The 18,828-nt window shown below is 37.7% G+C and overlaps 1 protein-coding gene across 1 annotated transcript in view; it reads right to left on the bottom strand.

The window, feature by feature from the left end:
* The window catches only part of LOC144601293 (uncharacterized), a 33,409-nt gene that overhangs the window by 10,002 nt on the left and 4,579 nt on the right, over positions 1-18,828 (bottom strand). The gene's annotated exons all lie outside the window — the stretch shown is intronic.

The raw sequence follows: 18,828 nt of genomic DNA, 5'->3' as shown, positions 1-18,828 counted from the left end.
AAAAGAGAAATGGGACATTTACACATTTAAAATGATCAAGCCATGCCAATTTACCCAATGGAAACAAGAAATTGCAACTGCTGGTTAACGAAGCAGCACACAGTGGCACAGCGGTAGAGCTGCTGTCTCACAGCGCCAGAAATCTAAGTTCAATCCTGACCTCAGGTGCTGAAGGTGCGGAGTTTGTATGTTCTCCCTGCGACTATGTGGGTTTTCTCTGGGTGCTCCGGTTTCCTCCCACATCCCTAAGGTGCGTGGGTTTGCAGGTTAATTGGCTTTTGTAAATTGTCCATAGTGTGGGATAACATAGAACTAGTCTATGGGTGATCGATGGTCGGCGTAGTTTCAATGGGCCAAAGGGCCTGTTTCCACACTGTATTACTTAATTCTAAACTAAACTTAGCAGGTCAGGGAGCTTCCCCAAAGAACATAACTTTTATTCAGAAAAATGTTCTGAATCAGTCTGAAAAAGGATCCCAACCTGAAACGTCACCTATCCATGTTCTCCTGGGATGCTGCCTGACCCGCTCAGTTGCTCCAGCATTTTGTGTCTACCTTCGGTATAAACTGGATAGACTGGGCTTGTACTCGCTGGAATTTAGAAGACTGAGGAGGGATCTTATAGAAACATATAAAAATCTTAAGGGGTTGAAGAGGCTAGATGCGGGAAGATTGTTCCCGATGTTGGGGGAGTCCAGAACCAGGGGTCACAGCTTAAGGATAAGGGGGAAGACTTTTAGGACTGAGATGAGAAAGCATTTCTTCACACAGAGAGTGGTGAGTCTGTGGAATTCTCTGCCACAGAAGGTAGTTGAGGCCAGTTCATTGGCTATATTTAAGAGGGAGTTAGATGTGGCCCTTTTTGCTAAAGGGATCAGGGGGTATGGAGAGAAGGCAGGTACAGGCTACTGAGCTGGATGATCAGCCATGATCATATTGAATGGCGGTGCAGGCTCGAAGGGCCGGATGGCCTACTCCTGCACCTATTTTCTATGTTTCTATGTTTCTATGTAAACCAGCATCTGCAATACGTCTTAGACGCTGTGCATTTAGCCTATCTATTCTTCTCATTATTTTATACACCATCCTGTGTCGATGGTAGAGAATACATTTATTTACGCTCTTGCAATTTGTTCGCAAGGCAAAGTTGTCTTTATTTGTTTGTAGTTCACTGACAAGGCCAGGGTTTATTGTCCATCCTAACTTACTCCTTTGTCTGGCGGACTTCAGGGGCCATTTCACGGGACTTTTAAGAGTCAGAAGTAAGACCTCAATTTGCAAAGTGCTTTTAACAACCTCAGGATATCCCAGCGTGCTTTCAAGTCAGTCAACATTGCACTTTCAAAAGTTGGTCACTTGTTCGCATCCAACAACCGCAGATGAACAGAAAGGTGATCATGACCAGATGACCAATTTGTGGTTCGGAAGCAGTTTGAAGAAGAAGTATTGGCTAGAGACCAGAGTTGGGGAATAATTCCCCAACTATTCTTAGTTTAGTGATACAGCATGCAAACAGGCCCTTCGGCCCACTAACATCCATGCTGACCATTAATCATCTGTGCACACCAGTTCGAATAAATCCTACTCGCTCATCCACTCCCTACGCACAAGGGTCAATTTACAGAGGGCAATTAACCTACAAAGCAGCATGTCTTTGGGATGTGGGAGGGACGTGGAGAAAACCCACACGGTGACATGGAGAACAGGCAAACTCGACATAGGCAGCACCCGGAGTCAGGATTGAAAATGTGTCTCTGGCGCTACGAGGCAGCAGTTCCACCTGCTACTCCATTGTGCTAATTGTTAATGTAAAAAATAATGGTGATGTTTGAAATTTTAAAAATTAACCACAGCCTATGTCATTTGCCTGACATAGCACAGCCACCCAGGATACGCAGGGATGGTGAAAGCGCTGGGGCTACACTGGCGTACTCCCGAGAGCCTTAAAATGTAGATACATTCTGGGTCTAGCTGCAAATACCCCAATCACAAAAAGCAGAGATGCTCAGAACACTTGCCCATCATACAGCAACAGCCAGAACAGACACGGCATTGGGATGAATCTCCAAGGAATCTCATTGGTAGGCCTCTTGGAAACTCAACACTCGATCATCGTTGCTGGCTTTGATTTGTCTGTTTGCATACCTGCAATTCATTTGTTCTTTGTACCTCTTCATACCTCAAGTTTCCCTCTCCCCTGATTCTCGATCTGAAGAAGGATCTCGACCTGAAATGTCACCTATTCTTTTTCTCCAGAGATGCTGCCTGACCCGCTGAGTTTCTCCCGCATCTGCAGTTCCTTCCTACACGTTTTGACTGTTCCCAACAATACTGGCACACACTCAGTAACCTCCAAATACAGGGGTCAACTAAAGTACAGGTGTTCCAACCATCTGAAATAAGTTATTCATTTGTTCAGAGCCACAGACAAAACAGACGGAGGAAATGTCAAAAGCAGATGGAGCAGCCAGCAACTGATTCGGATTTATTTTCCACAATATAGTAATGCAATGTACTGTACCATTCATTTCCCTGGATTAAATTTATTACCCGGAATAAACAGTTTAGTGGTATGATGACAAAGTACAAAACCAAATGCATGCAAATTAAGAAAACCGTACATTGTACAGAGCCAAAGAGACGACTGTACACAGGTATAACATTACACAGGAAAACAGGAACCATTTTGTAATTAACTCTCTCGATCCACTTCATTGGCCATTATCTCTTAAAAATATCTATATTCATTAATGTTGAGCTGAAATCATGTGGCTGCTTCCTGCAAATTAGGCTTAATACAATTTCTTGATTTTGACTCTTCTTAAAACCCAACAGAGGATTTTGGTTTGTGGGGGGGGGGTCCAACCTTCCCCACCCTCACCTGTATCAACCTATTACTTGCCAGGCTTTGTCATGCCCCTCCTCTCTTCCAGGTTTCTTTCCCCCCAGCAATAGTCTGAAGAAAGGTTCCGATCGGAAACGTCACCCATCCATGTTCTCCAGAGATGCTGCCTGATTGTGCTTTTTTTGTTGTTGCCATTTTACCAGTTATCTCTCCACATTGGTCGTCACAACCAATAACATACTTAAGTCATATTCATTAACAATCTCAACATTTCCAGTCTAGACACAAGGTACTGCAGATGCTGGCTTAAAACAAACACAAAAAAGACAAAGTGCTGGAGTAACACAGCGGGCCAGGCTGCATCTGTGGAGAACATGGATAAGTGATGTTTGGCATTAGTTATCCATAGAACTATAATGTAACGAGCAACATTTTCATAAGAGGGAAAGAAATGATGGGAAGGAAAAGCATCAGTCTAACAAAAATGGGGGGGAAATCCCCGGGTGGAAGCAGATAGAATAGTGGCATTTAAGAGGCATTTACATAGGCACATGGATATGTGAGGAATGGAGGGAGATGGATCGTACAACCAGAGAGGATTAATTTAACTTGACATCATGTTCTGCATTGACATTGTGGGACAAACTGCTGTATTGCTCTATGCAAGTATCCAATGGGATGCAGGGCTGGAGAATATATTGCTCTAAAAAGGAAGCCACAGAGGAAAATGTGAATTACAACCCCTCTCTGAGAGTAAAATATGAGTGTGTATAACATTAGATCATCCCTCATACTCCAAGATAGATTAGGTGGCCTTCCTTAAAGTGAAGTTTGGGGGATGCTTCCCTTAACATCAGATGGGGCAAGACATTCACAAGGCACCAGAAATGCCAGCTCAGTTTATACAAAAAATATATAAAGTATATTCAGGGTGATATAATTTTTTTTTTTTAATTCATGACTTTAGAAGTCAAATCTTTATCCTGTATCCTATGCAAACAATTCATTGAAATAAATGGAACCCGAAGGGTCTTGACCCGAAACGTCACCTATTCCTTTTCTCCAGAGATGCTGCCCGACTGACCCGCCGAGTTACTCCAACATTTTGTGTCTATCTTTGTATCCAGTTAGGGTTAGTTACTGTTGCACAAGGCTCCATGCATTTGCTTTCAGATTCTGTGGTGCCTCACAGATATGATCAAAGACTGAAATGATTGTAACAGACAATATATCAGAAAGACGTAAAGTGCTGGAGTAACTCAGCAAGTCAGACAGTATCTCTGGAGAACATGGATAGGCGATGTTTCGGACTTGAGTCTGAAGAAGTGTCTTGACCCACAATGTCACCTATCCATGTTCTCTCTCCAGAGATGCTGAGTTACGGCAGCACTTTGTGTCTTTTTGTGTATCAACCAGTATCTGCAGTTCCTCGTTTCTACAATATGCCAAGCCAAAGAGCAAGAACCAGACATATAAATAGCTGGGCTTTGTGATTAAGTATATACACGCTTAAGCATTGCACTACCTGCCCATTCTTATACTGCAAATTGGTGAAAAGTGCTCCACAACACTGCTGAAATGTTATGGGCAATGCTTTGTGTTGTAATGTGGGATAGTGAAGGACAATAAAAACGACATGCCCCTTGCATGGAACTTGGTGGCCTTAATCCCATGCACATTCAGAAATCACAAAGCTCAGTCAAAGGCATTGGTTCAAGCAGCTTAAGTTAGTTTGCAGACTGGGAGAAGAACAGGGTCCCTTGCCCTGGCTGCACTTCTAAAGGGTCCAACATAAAGCAATTTGTTTTGGAACAAAACAATGAATAAACATGACAGAGTCCTTCATGTTCTTAGCTGCAACTTTTTGAAAGCGCCGACTGCAGTATTCATTGAGTTTAGCACATTAACACCATGTATGGCCCTTAATCTCTTCTGCAATTAGAAATATACAAGAGGCAAAACTTCAGATAATGGAAGATGAAAACATTTACTAACAAAATAAAACCAAACATGGCCATTATTCTGCATGGCTTAAGTTTAGTTTGTGTGGGAAGGAACTGCAGATGCTGGTTTACACAGAATATAGACACAAAATGCTGGAGTAACTCAGCGGGACAGGCAGCATCCCTGGAGATAAGGAATGGGTGACGTTTCAGGTAGAGACCCTTCTTAAATTTAGTTTAGCGCCATGTATACCGAGCTACAGTGAAAAGGCTTTTGTTGCGTGCTATCCATTTACGGGAAAGACTATACACAATTACAATCGAGCCATCCAGTGTGCAGACACAGAATAAAGGGAATGATGTATAGTGCATGATAAAGTCCAGTAAAGTTCAATTAAAGTTGTCCCAAGACTGTACCCAGATTTGACCAAGGTGCCGGAGTTTTAAAATTATCTTTATTTCAACAAGTGTACGTGTAATGGGAATATGCAGGAAGGGAAAATAGTTGGAGTGAAGAATATGATTATCAATGAGTCTTGGCAAAAAAAGTGATAAATGGGAATAAATGTAAACCAACCAGTGGAGATGCCTGCACATGTTCCGCCAAGGCCTACTGGACCTCCAGGTCGCCAACCATTTTAACGTAACTTTCCGTGCTGGGTCTCATCCATTGCCAGAGTGAAGCCAAATGCAAATTGGAGGAACAGCACATCATATTCCGCTTGGGGTAGCTTACAACCCAACAGTATGAACACAGAATTCTCCAATTTTAGGCAACATCATACTACCACACCCCCACCCTTTTGCCCCACCTCACCCTCCCCTGTGCCTCACCTAGACTCCAACCTATTTATCCCCTTCTCTCCTCCTGTTACTTTCCTCCCTCTAGCTTCGCAATTGGCAACTCTTGAACCCTGGATTACATTGTTTGCTTTTACCACTGTTCCAACCATTTGTCCTCGCCTGCATCCACCTGCCACGCTCTGCACTGCCTCTTCCAGCTTTCTTCACCACCCCTCACCACCAAAACAGAAGGGTCTCGACTCAAAATGTTCTTCAGAGATGCTGCCTGATCTGCTGAGTTACTCCAGCACTGTCTCTGATTGTGTATTAACTAGCATCTGCAGTTCCTTGTTTCTACTTAAGGATAGGCCTACGTTTGTACATGGATAGTTCCAAAGATCAAAAAATATTTTAGAAAAGATATTGGTCTTTAACAAGTTTTTGCTTGTGCTGTGCTATGATGTGGAGGTTACTACACTTCAAGGGCCATAATTTTTTAAATGATGCACCATGGATTAATGTATGAATTAGATATGGGTATTAATACAAGTTAGATTCAGCAGGAAGTAAAAGCACACTTGTATGGTTGCTCAAAATTTGTGAGGCAACTTTAGAGCAACTACTGTGGGGAAGTACAATAGTTGCTGTATTGCTGTCGATGCAATACAGCTGTAGAGTTGCTGCCTTACAGTGCCAGAGATCAGTTGGCTTCGGTCCTGAACACAGGTGCTTGCCTGTACAGAGTTTGTACGTTAACTTTGGTACCGCGTGGGGGTTTTTCCGGGTTCTTTAGTTTCCACCCACATCCTAAAGACATGCAGGTTTGTAGGTTAATTGGCTTGTGTAAAATTCTCCCTATAGTGTAGGATAGAACTAGTGTGCAAAGCTGATCGTTGGTTGTTGCGGGCTCGGTGGGGTGAAGGGCCTGTTTCTACACAGTATCTCAAACTAAACTAGCCTTGCCCAATTCCTGCACAAATATTGACTAGGTGGCAAATACCAAGGTATATTGATGCTGATTTGGTAGTAATGGCAGCCACTTTTATTGCTACCACAAGGAAATGGGACCCCCAAAAGAAGCAATCATGTCGTAATGGACATTGCTATTACCTCAAACAGTGTTGACATTAGCTATCCATACAACTATACTGCACCAAGAGCAATATCTTCATAAGAGGGAAATGATGGGGGGAAAAAAGCATCAGTCTAACAAAATGTTTTACCCAAAGTATATGGGAAGAGAAAAAAAAATGCAAAGTACTGCATTGGGATCCTTCTTCGCACCCATCTATCCATGTTCTCTGGAGATGCTGCCTGACCCGCTGAGTGAATCCAGCAGTCTTTTTTTGTAAACCAGCATTTGTAGTTCCTTGTATCCATACGAGAAGAAATGCCAATCTAATTTTGCAATCACTAACAATGACTTCACCAACAATGGCTTTAAAACTTTTGATTTGTTTAATATGATTTAGTAAACACAGTTTGGGGAAAAAAATTATTGTATAAAAATAAGTTTTTTTCTCCCAATTCATAATTTTTTTCAAATGACAACTGCACACCTTGTAAACCGTCTACACTTACACGATGAAGAAGGCAGTTAACTTGCTCAATGTTCTATTAAACTCGGTACCTTTCCACATTAAGTGGATGCTGCCATTTGTGGAAGCAATTGGGGCAGAGGGATGGAAACCGATTTTATAAATTTAGAAATTTAAAATAATACATAGATTACATTATTCGAAGATGAAATTAAATAGGATTTTTCCTAGTATCTCTCCTATTTGTGATAAATGTCAATTTCAAGAAGCTAATTTAACTCATATTTTCGTAACTTGTATAAAAATGCAAAACTTCTGGTTGGAGATTTTTAAAATAGTTTCTAAAGTTATTAACAATAAATTAGATATGGATCCAAAATTAATTATATTAGGATTATCAGAACATACTACAAATTTTACAGCAAGTCAGGTACATTTTCTTGATTACAGTCTAATAACTGCGAAAAAATTAATACTTAAATTTTGGAAAAAACCAATAACCCCCACAATTAAAATGTGGACTACGGAAATGACAGAGACCCTGCATTTGGAAAAAATAAGATTTGCCTTAATCGACAAACCTGAGTTATTTTTAAAAATATGGTCTCCATTTATTGAATTTTTAGAAAAGTAAATGGGTTTGGCACAGGACTAAAATAAAATTTTTAAATTAAAAGTTGAAACTTGAGTTAGGGGTTGGATGTACAACTGTGGTTATTGTCTCCCGGATCTACTCCTTTAATTTTTATAGTTAGATCCTTTTTAAAAAAAATTTTAACCCTCTTATTCTCTCTCCCCAAGTTTATAGTTTATTTTTATTTTTACTTTCTCTCTTCAAAAATTTAAAAATTGAAGCTATGTAAGAACTCTGTAACAATTGTGTGTTTTTTTAAATTTCTATTTGTACATATGCTTTTCAAATTTTTTTTTAAAAAAAATTTTTAAAAATTTAGAAACATAAAGGAAGCAGAATAATTGTCAAGATAGTCACAATCGTGCTGGAAAACATGGACAATAATTTCATCAAGTTAAAATTAATTTAGTTGACAAACTCTTCAGACAGCATAGAAATTTGTGGCAGCAATATTTTTTTTCTGAATTGATTACAATGAATTAAACAACCCAAGAGTCAATAACTTGATACAAGTAACGTTAAACAATGTAAAACCGAAGACTAGAGAAATGAACCACCACTGTATGTCAACAGTGTTAAATTCTGAAGCTGTCATCACTGATGAATCTGAAATATCCTGAATTTTAAGTTGCTGCCTTTAGCATTAATGGTTTTCAGAGGCTGAATAACACACAGCTTTATAATTTGCATATGCATGAATTTTCTACTTTTCCAAGCCCATTATAAATCTCCAAAATAAACTGCCTAAAGTCAAATTTAGCGGTGAAGATTTCACATGCACATGAACTGCTTCAGAGTTCAAACTTAATGGGAAGACTGCCAGAATGCTGTGCTATTGTCATGGCGAGAACAAAATGTTCAAGAGGACATATAATTCAGTATGGAGGATCCAAACAAAAATGATCAGACACCATAAAATTTAACAAAATTTATTAGAAGAATAGTGTTTTTGTACTGAAACTGAGCCTAGCAACCAGTAAATACTGCAAACACAAACACAGGTAAAACTGTTATAGCTCTCGTGATAACAATCAAAAATTCCCACATGCACAGAGACAGAAATCTGTTTTCCAACATACGTCACAAGGCAAACAACAACAGTTACAAAAAGATCTAAAATTACTTGTCACTTATAGTAAGACACAGGGTATTTTGTAATCCAGTTGAAATTAATTTGCATTAACAAATCAATTAATAGTGCAAAAAAAAAAGTGCCACAACAGCTGTACAAGACATTGACAATAATAAATTAACATAGATAAATTGACATTGATAAACAATTGCAAAACAAGCTTTCAAAATTGTACACCTCTTTCAGACTGTAAACTGTATGTCAAGCAGATCAATGGGCACCCGTTCTTATGAACATTACCTGATTTGAAAAAGTTGAGCTAGTTTGAAAATGAGCCAGTAGGGAGACTTTTGAGAGGGAAATGCCCAAAATCCAGCCTTGGCAATTAGTAGTCATGTATGCATCTGAGCAGATTTGTGGCAATGATCAGCTGGACTTTAAACCATAAGCCTACTTCACTGTCTCATGGCCAACCCAGGATGCGTACAAGCAGGGAGAGACAAAAAATCTTTAAGAAAGTCACTACCCAAGATTATGCTCCTTAATAAAATGTCAAAAGGAAACCTTTGCAGTAAATCAATATGTGGCTATGTTACAAGTTACTAGGGGAGGGCTTAACATTATATATACACACACACACTTTTCTAACTCAATGCCAGCAGCGTATTTTACACCGAATTGCAGCCAAAGCTAGTAGATTCCTGAAATGTGTGACTGAGGTAATATGCTTTTGTTAATAAAAGTAGTTTACTTGATACAGTGAACATATTAGATATGATTAAAGCAAGCCTGAAAGTTTTGTTGCAATTTTCGATTGGCCGTTTAGTCAATGAGCTCGGGTTTAAGGTACCATTGGAATTTACAGCCATTTTGGCTCCCTCAGATCATGACTGGATCTAATGCAGCTTTTACACCAGATTTCCAACAATATTAAAATATTTACTTTGTAATTAAAACTGACAGTGAATTTCTTACGTGATCAGCATTATCCGCAGACAGCCGGTCTGCATGACAATGTGTAAACTAAATCTCCACGCTAGAAGAGATAACAGTTTATAAACATGTTAAATTAAAATACTTTGTATTGGAACAGAGGAGGGAACATAAGATAAGTTTACATATGGTGCAATGTGCGATAGTGCTTTGAAAATAGCAACATGGCTTACTCTATATCTCAAAGTCTGAATCATGAAAATTCAGATATAAAATAGAAATCTAATCAGCACATCTCCTAATCACTGCTATCTGAAGAATGGAGGACAAATAAATAAAATCACTGTACCAGACTCGAGCTGAAACATGACTAGACCAATTCAAGTACTAAACTAATCAACAAACACAACTTATTGTTGTTCCTGCATTATGTTTGGCAAGGCAAGAATGTCCAACTTTAGGGCCATGAACCTCAGCAAACATGATTTAAAATTGTAAGCAACCATAGAAGTTCAGATATTTTTGGGGTTGACAAAATTAGTAGACCTTCGTGAAGGGATGGACACAATCCATACAAATGTGCGCCACTATGGCATCGATCTGGTGCCTATTTTGTAAGGTAGATTTTAAAACTGTTCAAAGGCGTACTTAAGTTGACCCAGATGGAGAGAATGGGGATCAGTAAAGGGGACAAGCACAGAAAATAAAGACCACCGATCTTACCTACAAAACTCCGTACCCCAAAGATTGCTTATAAATCCCAGGTCACTTATTCATTTGCAAGAGTCTGATATTGTTCAGTACTTTGTATTGTGGTGTGTTTATTTGACAACGGAGATTTATGAGAATAATACCAATTACCATAACAGATACTAGTATAGAATTCATTCAATTCAAATTTAAAGGGAAAGGTGCTAGTACAAATTATGAGCAAAAGATTTGAGTTTAAGCTGTATTATTTCTAGTCACTGATGTATTCATAACATGGTACACACATTTGGTACAAGGTTTGAAGGAAGGTCATCATTCAAGAGGTTAATATAGGACTTGTGTTTCATTAATTAAAGCAAAAATCAGTAATTAGAAGGAATTTGAAAGATACTTGAAGCAGCAAGATATTAAAGGGAAATTGGATGACAAAGGATGATCACATCGAAGGACCTTAAACAGCACACTTGATGAAGCAACTTATCTCTTTTAACTGTGTTCGACTCCAAGCCCCATCTACAAAAATTGGCAACTGTAAAGAATAGAATTTCTACAAACATTGTAAACAGTACTTTTGAAATATGGTTTGTTCAGAAAACAGAGCCCAAGAAGTATGTACAGATATATACAATTGTAGAGACAGAATGCTGCTATAAAATGTCAAGAGGCACAATGTAAGCTTGGCAGACTAAGTTTTGTTAAACCGAGTAAAAGTCAACATTCACCACAAATATGTTTCATTATTTAATCATCTAGTTTAAAGTACCTGCACTGGGTAACTGGTTGAAGTAGCGTGTTAAATGTCCCTGAGGGTTTTTTCAAAAACAGTGTTGGTTATTTTTTTTTTCAAAAGCCACTTATTCTTCTTGCAGTTAACATAAAAACAATATAACATGTTACAACAACTGAAATAACTTATAACATCAAATAAAGTTTGTTTATTTGATGTGGTGATAGTATATGCAGCTCTTCCATCTTACTCCATCAAGTTAAAAGTTATTTTATCCGTTCTGTGTGTATTCATCGCAAACCAACGCAATCTTTATGAAATATCTTGTGTATTTTGCAGGGATATTGTAATTGCGACAAGTTAGTGACATCACTGGAAACGGTCAGCAACCAACACAGCCTGCCATTAAAACGGAACATTTCCATCCATTTGACTGAATGAACTACTTTAACTAACAAGTGGTATTATTAGAACGTCCATTGAGAATCACACGACACCGACTTTCGGCACTGATACAATCTCATCTGTTACGAATATAACGAGGTACAAATTGCAGATATTGGTATTTAACCACAGATAGTAGTGTTTATCTTCCACCTCTCTCTAACAAGCTGTCATAATATGTAATTTTACATAAAGAGTTGGCCATCTCAATCCGAAATCTTCATGTCTTGAAATAAAATAGGCATCGTGCCTGAGAAAGAACCTCAAAAAATCCTGAACAAAATTGCAGGATGAAGGCAGCAGAATGGCAGAAACCAACTGGGGGAATTTAAGGATTCTATATTATTTATAGTATCAGCTTTTGATCCATGTAATACATTCATCTCTTACTACAATACCAACTAAAAATCTTAACCAATTCAAAAAATTCAAAAAAAGTTGCACAAAACCATGCTCAAATCAATACTGCTTGGGTAAGATTGCTTAAATTTATTTTGGGGCTTTGTGACAGTGGAGAAAGTATCAGACTCTGCTGAGTTGCCAGCCACTGTTAATTGCTTGCCAAAGTTCATGGTCAAGGCTTTCGTACAAATAACGATTCTTCTGGGAAAACTACAGGATAGATCGAAGCAGATGAAGAAAATGGTGAATACCTGAATTTCAAGATGCTGATGAAACCAATCAATGCACTTATGATATGCACATCAAAAGAAACAAAGCCCTCCATTCTGTCAATATTTCCCCCTATCTTGAAAATAACACACTTTTACCACCATGGAGAATATCTAAACTTGTAGATGCACAAGCAATACTGAGAAATATTGAGAAATATTGTAGATGCTCAAGCAATATTGAGCTACATCATGAATATATTGCACACACCACAGTGGCAGTTAGACATGGACAAATACATTTGAAATGCTTCATTGAGATTTTTCTGCTTTGAAACTGGAAACATGGACAGTTCTAATAAATTGACAAATTATTCTGATCATCCTGACATGTTCAGTCAATACTGAAGCCATATTTCCTTCAAAATCGCTAAACCAGCTGTTTTTATCATTGAAGATTCGAGTATGCTAAACTATCAACTGGGTCCAAAATGCTTATTAGAACACAATTACATTTAAAGTTTTTTGCTGAAAATACCATCAACACCAGAACATTTGCTATCGTTATGGTGTCAGATTAGGAAAAAGGGAAGTGCAACGAAACCTGGGTGTCCTTGTACACTGAAAGTAAACATGCAGGTACAGCAGGCAGTGAAGAAAGCTAACGAGAGGATTTGTAACCTTCATAACGAGAGGATTTGAGTATAGGAGCAAAGAGGTCCTTCTGCAGTTGTATAGGGCCCTGGTGAGAACACATCTGGAGTATTGTGTGCAGTTTTGGTCTCCTAATTTGAGGAAGGACATCCTTGCTATTGAGGCAGTGCAGCGTAGGTTCACGAGGTTAATCCCCGGGATGGCGGGACTGTCATATAAGGAAAGATTGGAAAGACTTGGCTTGTATTCACTGGAATTTAGAAGGATGAGAGGGGATCTTATAGAAACATATAAAATTATAAACGGACTGGACAAGCTAGATTCAGGAAAAATGTTCCCAATGTTGGGGACGTCCAGAACCAGGACATAGTCTAAGAATAAAGGGGAGGCCATTTAAAACTGAGATGAGAAAAAACTTTTTCACCCAGAGAGTTGTGAATTTGCCACAGAAGGCAGTAGAGGCTAATTCGCTGGATGAATTTAAAAGAGAGTTAGAAAGAGCTCTAGGGGCTAGCGGAATCAAGGGATATGGGGAGAAGGCAGGCACGGGTTACTGATTGTGGATGATCAACCATGATCACAATGAATGTCAGCGCTGGCTCAAAGGGCCAAATAGCCTCCTCCTCCACCTATTTTCTACATTTCTAAGTTTGTGCCAAATCTGGAGTTCAACCTCTATGCCATCCCACTCCTCTCTTACTCCACACACACATACATGCTGCATTTTATCATTTTATGATCTCGTTGTAAGTTAATTGCCGATTGCTTGAACAACACAGTTTACAGTAAATCAGCCCCTATCCACTGAATCCTAATGTTTCAGAAATAACGTTACACAAACGCCATCATAGATTTGTTTTTCACCTTGGATGCTGAAACCCAAATAGTAAGCAATTATAAAGTGACACAGTTACCCCACAATAAGACCAACATTTTTTGAATTGTAGTCAAAAGAAAAAACTACTCCAACTTTGAAATGCTAATGTTAAGGCAGAAATAGATAGATTCTTGATTAGTACGGGTGTCAGGAGTTAAGGGGAGAAGGCAGGAGAATGGGGTTAGGAGGAAGAGATTGATCAGATATGATTGAATAGCAGTGTAAACTTGATGGACCGAAAGACCCAATTCTGCTCCTATGACTCATGTCCTTCCTATATGGAGAGCAATGATAAACTGGCTTCAGTATTAAATTATGAACAATTTCAGGCTTACAATAAAAGAGCAAGTACAATTACTCACAAAATGCCAACAGACGGTATTGTCGCAGGAATTTCAATAAAGCACGATGGTGGGAGCAAGAAACAATCACAGTATGTCCACCTGATACGTGACTAACATTCAGAATGCAACAAGAAATTCAGTTTTCTCAAAAGTCAAGCTGCATTTTCAAAGAAACTTCAGAATTACAGAATACTAAATTCTGATGGCTGTTGTACGAGCACTGGTGGCAGTGATGATTGGGATAAAGAATCATCATCTGGGTGCACCAGGATAGCAATACAATATTACAAACACACATTCTCCCCAAGCTTATTGGGACCCACACAATAAAGAATCCTCGTGACAACATAGACGTCACTGTCAATTATGATGTTAAAAGGTCTGTGCGCGTTGGATATTTGCCTGATGATAGGAGCATAAAGATTTTTTTAAAGAAAGGAACACCTGTATGACAGCAAAAGATGAATAAATTGGAAATAATAGTTAATGTATGACTTACTGTAGGTAATAAAGCAGAGAAATATTGTTTGCTGGTTGTTGAAATGGGAGAGATTTGTCCACAAGTATTTTTTTAAAGTAATTGTCAGTGCTCTATTTATACACATTATCAACTTCAATCCAACACAAACATTTTGAAATAGGTTCAGATTTTAAAGTGATACATGGGCCTTTTTTTTTAAAAAGGTAAGAATGTTTACACAGTAACAGTACCTTGAAAGACTAAGCACACCACTCTGGATAAAATTATGAACAAATGTCACTTCAAATTAATCTCAAGAACTGCATGATAGCAAAATTAATGATGGCTATTCAATTGGTGTGTGCTATAGCCAATTTTATCTACTTCAATTCTTCTCAAGTTTATTAAAGAATATTAATTTTTGCTCCTCGAAGATATACAAAATGACATTCCAACGGAATCTGGCACCTTTATTTTTTAATTAAGATTATAGGATTCAATCTGCATTTTCTAAAACGATGGTATGAAATAATTTGCTAAATCGTGTTTTAAATACATTTGCTGCCCTGCTTTTTACATTACTGTTGTGTTGCAGCGCAATTAATTTGTTTCACAAATGAGATATGTTGCCCCTGACCTGATCTCTTTAAAATCTTGGTTATAGTTTCCATGACAACCCATTACCTGGATTAGAAAAATCAGATAAACACCGCTTTTGAGTCAAGATTACATTCAACGATCTAAATATGTCACAATTGCGAAAGAAAAATGCATAAATGGTCTGATAATTTAAAAAAGATGAGAACGGAACGTTAAATTTGAATTTCAAATCCATTTCAATATATTTAATGATCAACTGCAATGATTTTTTTAATTAAATTTAGGGATGTGCACTACAAAGGGCATCAATTTTCAAGGAGCTGACCTTACAGTTTTAACTTAATTAGCATTTGGAATTCAATTTTATAGGAATCTTTTTTTTTTTAAACATACAAATTATCAAACATCTCAAAACAGGTCCATACTAAAGGGATAACCACATCCAAAGATCAATGCATTGAAAGGATTTATTTTGATGGTAGAGGGAAATTCTTTGACTTCTCCCTCAGCAATAAACCGGTTAAGAACGATAGCATAAGGAATTAACATCAATGTGGGCCAGTGCTCCCATCACCGATGGAAGTGATGCAGGAGTGAGTTGCAGCAAATTAATTTTTATATTTATATCTGCTTCAATAGTGGTTTTCCATTTTCACTCATTCCTTGCCAAAAGTAATTTATCACACAAAAAAAATGCTGTTAAGAGTTGATGTTTCAGGTCAGAATTTCATGAAAGGTCCTTCCCCTGAACATCTCTCCCAACGGATGCTGCTTGTCCTACTGGATAAATGGAAATCTTTGAAGTTTTGCTGGATAATTAATTATTATGTCATTTAGTAAATTCTACTTCTGTAAGGTACATTGAGATGCTTTTCAATGTTAAAAGATGACGCAGGTGGGACAAGTGTAGATGGGACATGTTGGTCGCTGTGGGCAAGTTGGGCCGATGGGCCTGTTTTCACACTGCAAGACTCTTTGACTCTATATGCCAGTGTGGACATTAGTATTTCCAGATTTCTGAGAAACTACACCAGATTATGACATTTGTAACTACTGTAAATTTCATTCATAAGAAACAGAGCATTACTATTTTCCTTTATGCATATAACAAGATACAGGAGACAATGGTATTGTAGAATGGATTTTTTTGAAGTTCCCAATGATGGCATTAAACATGCAACTATACCATACTAATACCTACAGCACCTAATACTTCACCTTACCATAAAACAGCTCAACATGAGAAATATTTTCATTTCCCACTGGCCAACTTAATGAGGTTGTCATTTAGTATACCAAGTAGGTGTACTTCAATGGTATGGGTCTTTGCTGACTACATTAAGTTTGCCTAAACTTACTCCATGAAATGACTTTCGTGCATTAAATGTATTTTTGCCATAATTGTAAAAAAATGATGTGACTGAAGGTGCCAGACTAATGAGGATGCTACAGTTCAGATCACACCATGATGTCTTCCATTATGCTGATATTGATGCCTTTGTTAATTTTCTAGTAGAGAAGTTTCTTATCTTCATTTGTGAACACAACTATTACAAATCTTCACTACATTGAAATTACATCCAATTAGGTAGTTCAAAGTTTTCCCCACAATGGCAAACTTTCAGTTTTTGTACTTTTGTTTTAGAATGGACTTCATTTCTACTCAAGGATGGTGTACCTGTCATTTTAAGTAATGTTACAGCAACATGTTTAACCTTATTATTCAGGCAAAATCATGAAAAGCATCCCAACAGGAAATATACCCGTTTCAAACTTGCAAATGCAAGTACAGAACCTAAAACTTAGCGAGATGAGTTGTGCTCGGGCCTGGTTTCTGTGAATACAACTCTTCAGTTGCCAAATATAACGCTGTGAAGACCAGATGTCAAACATGCTTAAAAAAAGTATCTTAAATGTTTTGCATTGAAACATTAACATTGCCGAGAGAAAAAAAGCTAGAAAACAGCATAACTTCAGCACTTGGCTCAAATTCATTTTGGGCAAATAAAATGTAAGTCTAACACTTCACGTGAATGCATTTCAATAAATAAATACAAACAAATAAATAAATAAATAAAATAAGCAGGTAAGTAAATAGTCAAGCTGGTCACAATCAATTAATTTTGCATTAAATAAGATCTCATTCAACTTTTTTCTGAAGTCAGAGAGGTGGATATGAAAACTTTGGGAGACTTCTCTAGATTTGATTTCCAAAAGAAATACAAATCATTTAGCCTTGAGGTAATCTCCTCTTCTCTGGCAGCCTATTAAAAAAAGGCAGCAATTACACATTAGTGTAAGCTGCTCAATAGTTCTATATTTCAAAACCCATTACTTCACGAAATCTTTTCTGCTGAATTCACAGAAAACGACATCATTGTCATCACGCAGTTCTGCCAGTACTCGTGAGACAATTAGCACATTAACAATGGAATTGAAACAGCAGTGTCAAAACACAAACAGTACATAGATCCTGCAATATATCATCAAGGGTTATGAATCTTAATAAATAAGGCTGCAAGGTTACTGATAAAAAATGACAACAACTCTCATATTAATATATTAGTAAAATGAAGTTGTGCATAATTAGATATGAAGTTTTAAGACAATTGCAGTACAAACACAGCATAAGACCATCAGACATTTCACTGTCATGAGCTATGTTCTAGGTGAGCATTAGCATTTGTATTCTTTTCTTTTGGTTCAGATCAAATCCCCAGCAGAATATATTTGATCACACATCACAACCACCTATCTCTAAAGGCTGAAGAAATGTTTAAATTTATCGATTCCTACAGACGTACAAATGCATATTTTTAAGGCTGTCACGTCAGGTGACAAAACATCAATGTTCTCGGTTAACTGAGGCAAACATTTGGTCCAAGATGATCATATGCAAGCCTTCGTAACTGAGTGTCAGATTCTGGAAATGTCCCCATTCTTGTCCTACTTCAAAATTATTAAATGCACAACTATCTACAATTTAGATGTAAAAAACACCACAGTGAACACAATTTAAAAATTTGAAATGGATTAAAAAAAATGCAGGCAAGGCATATTCAAATGTCCAAGACATTTCAATTTAGAATCACAATTATCTGTGCTTCTGGTCCATAAACTGTTTCTACTTTAGCACCTTAATTACAACAGACACAGGCTGAAATAATTAGAGCTCTCTGGTTGCTTTAATGCCTGCAGCAATTTACCGTAACACTAAGATATTATTAAGACTGAACTCGAAAAGACATCAGTCAGAGCCAGCAGCTTTGAAGCATCGTTCTGCTCTTTATGTATGGGACTAGTTTATGCATTTGTAGTCTCGGGAGCATTATGGGGCCTTTCCTTCTATTCATATATCAAGAAAATATTTGTTAATAGGTTTTCAGTTAAGTAACCTCCATTACATCTTGAAACTAAAATCAAGAAAGAACTTTTAAAGATGAAGTTATGGTGAACCAGTGATTAATCCAAGTTCAAAGATGCACTAACCTGGGTGCACTCCTATGGAAACATGACACTCCTTCAAATAAAAAAGTAAACAAAATACATTTGTAAAAATTGTTCTTGAAAAATTAAGTTTAAAATAGAGCTGCCATTTCTGCAGAAATACTGCTTTTTATTAAACTACTCAGTCATTTAAATAAAGTGACCT

The sequence above is a fragment of the Rhinoraja longicauda genome, chromosome 16, assembly GCF_053455715.1.
Source record: "Rhinoraja longicauda isolate Sanriku21f chromosome 16, sRhiLon1.1, whole genome shotgun sequence".
Classification (NCBI taxonomy): Eukaryota; Metazoa; Chordata; class Chondrichthyes; order Rajiformes; family Arhynchobatidae; genus Rhinoraja; species Rhinoraja longicauda.
The sequence above is the reverse complement of the archived record's forward strand: the minus strand, read 5'-3'. Positions and strand labels throughout refer to the sequence as shown.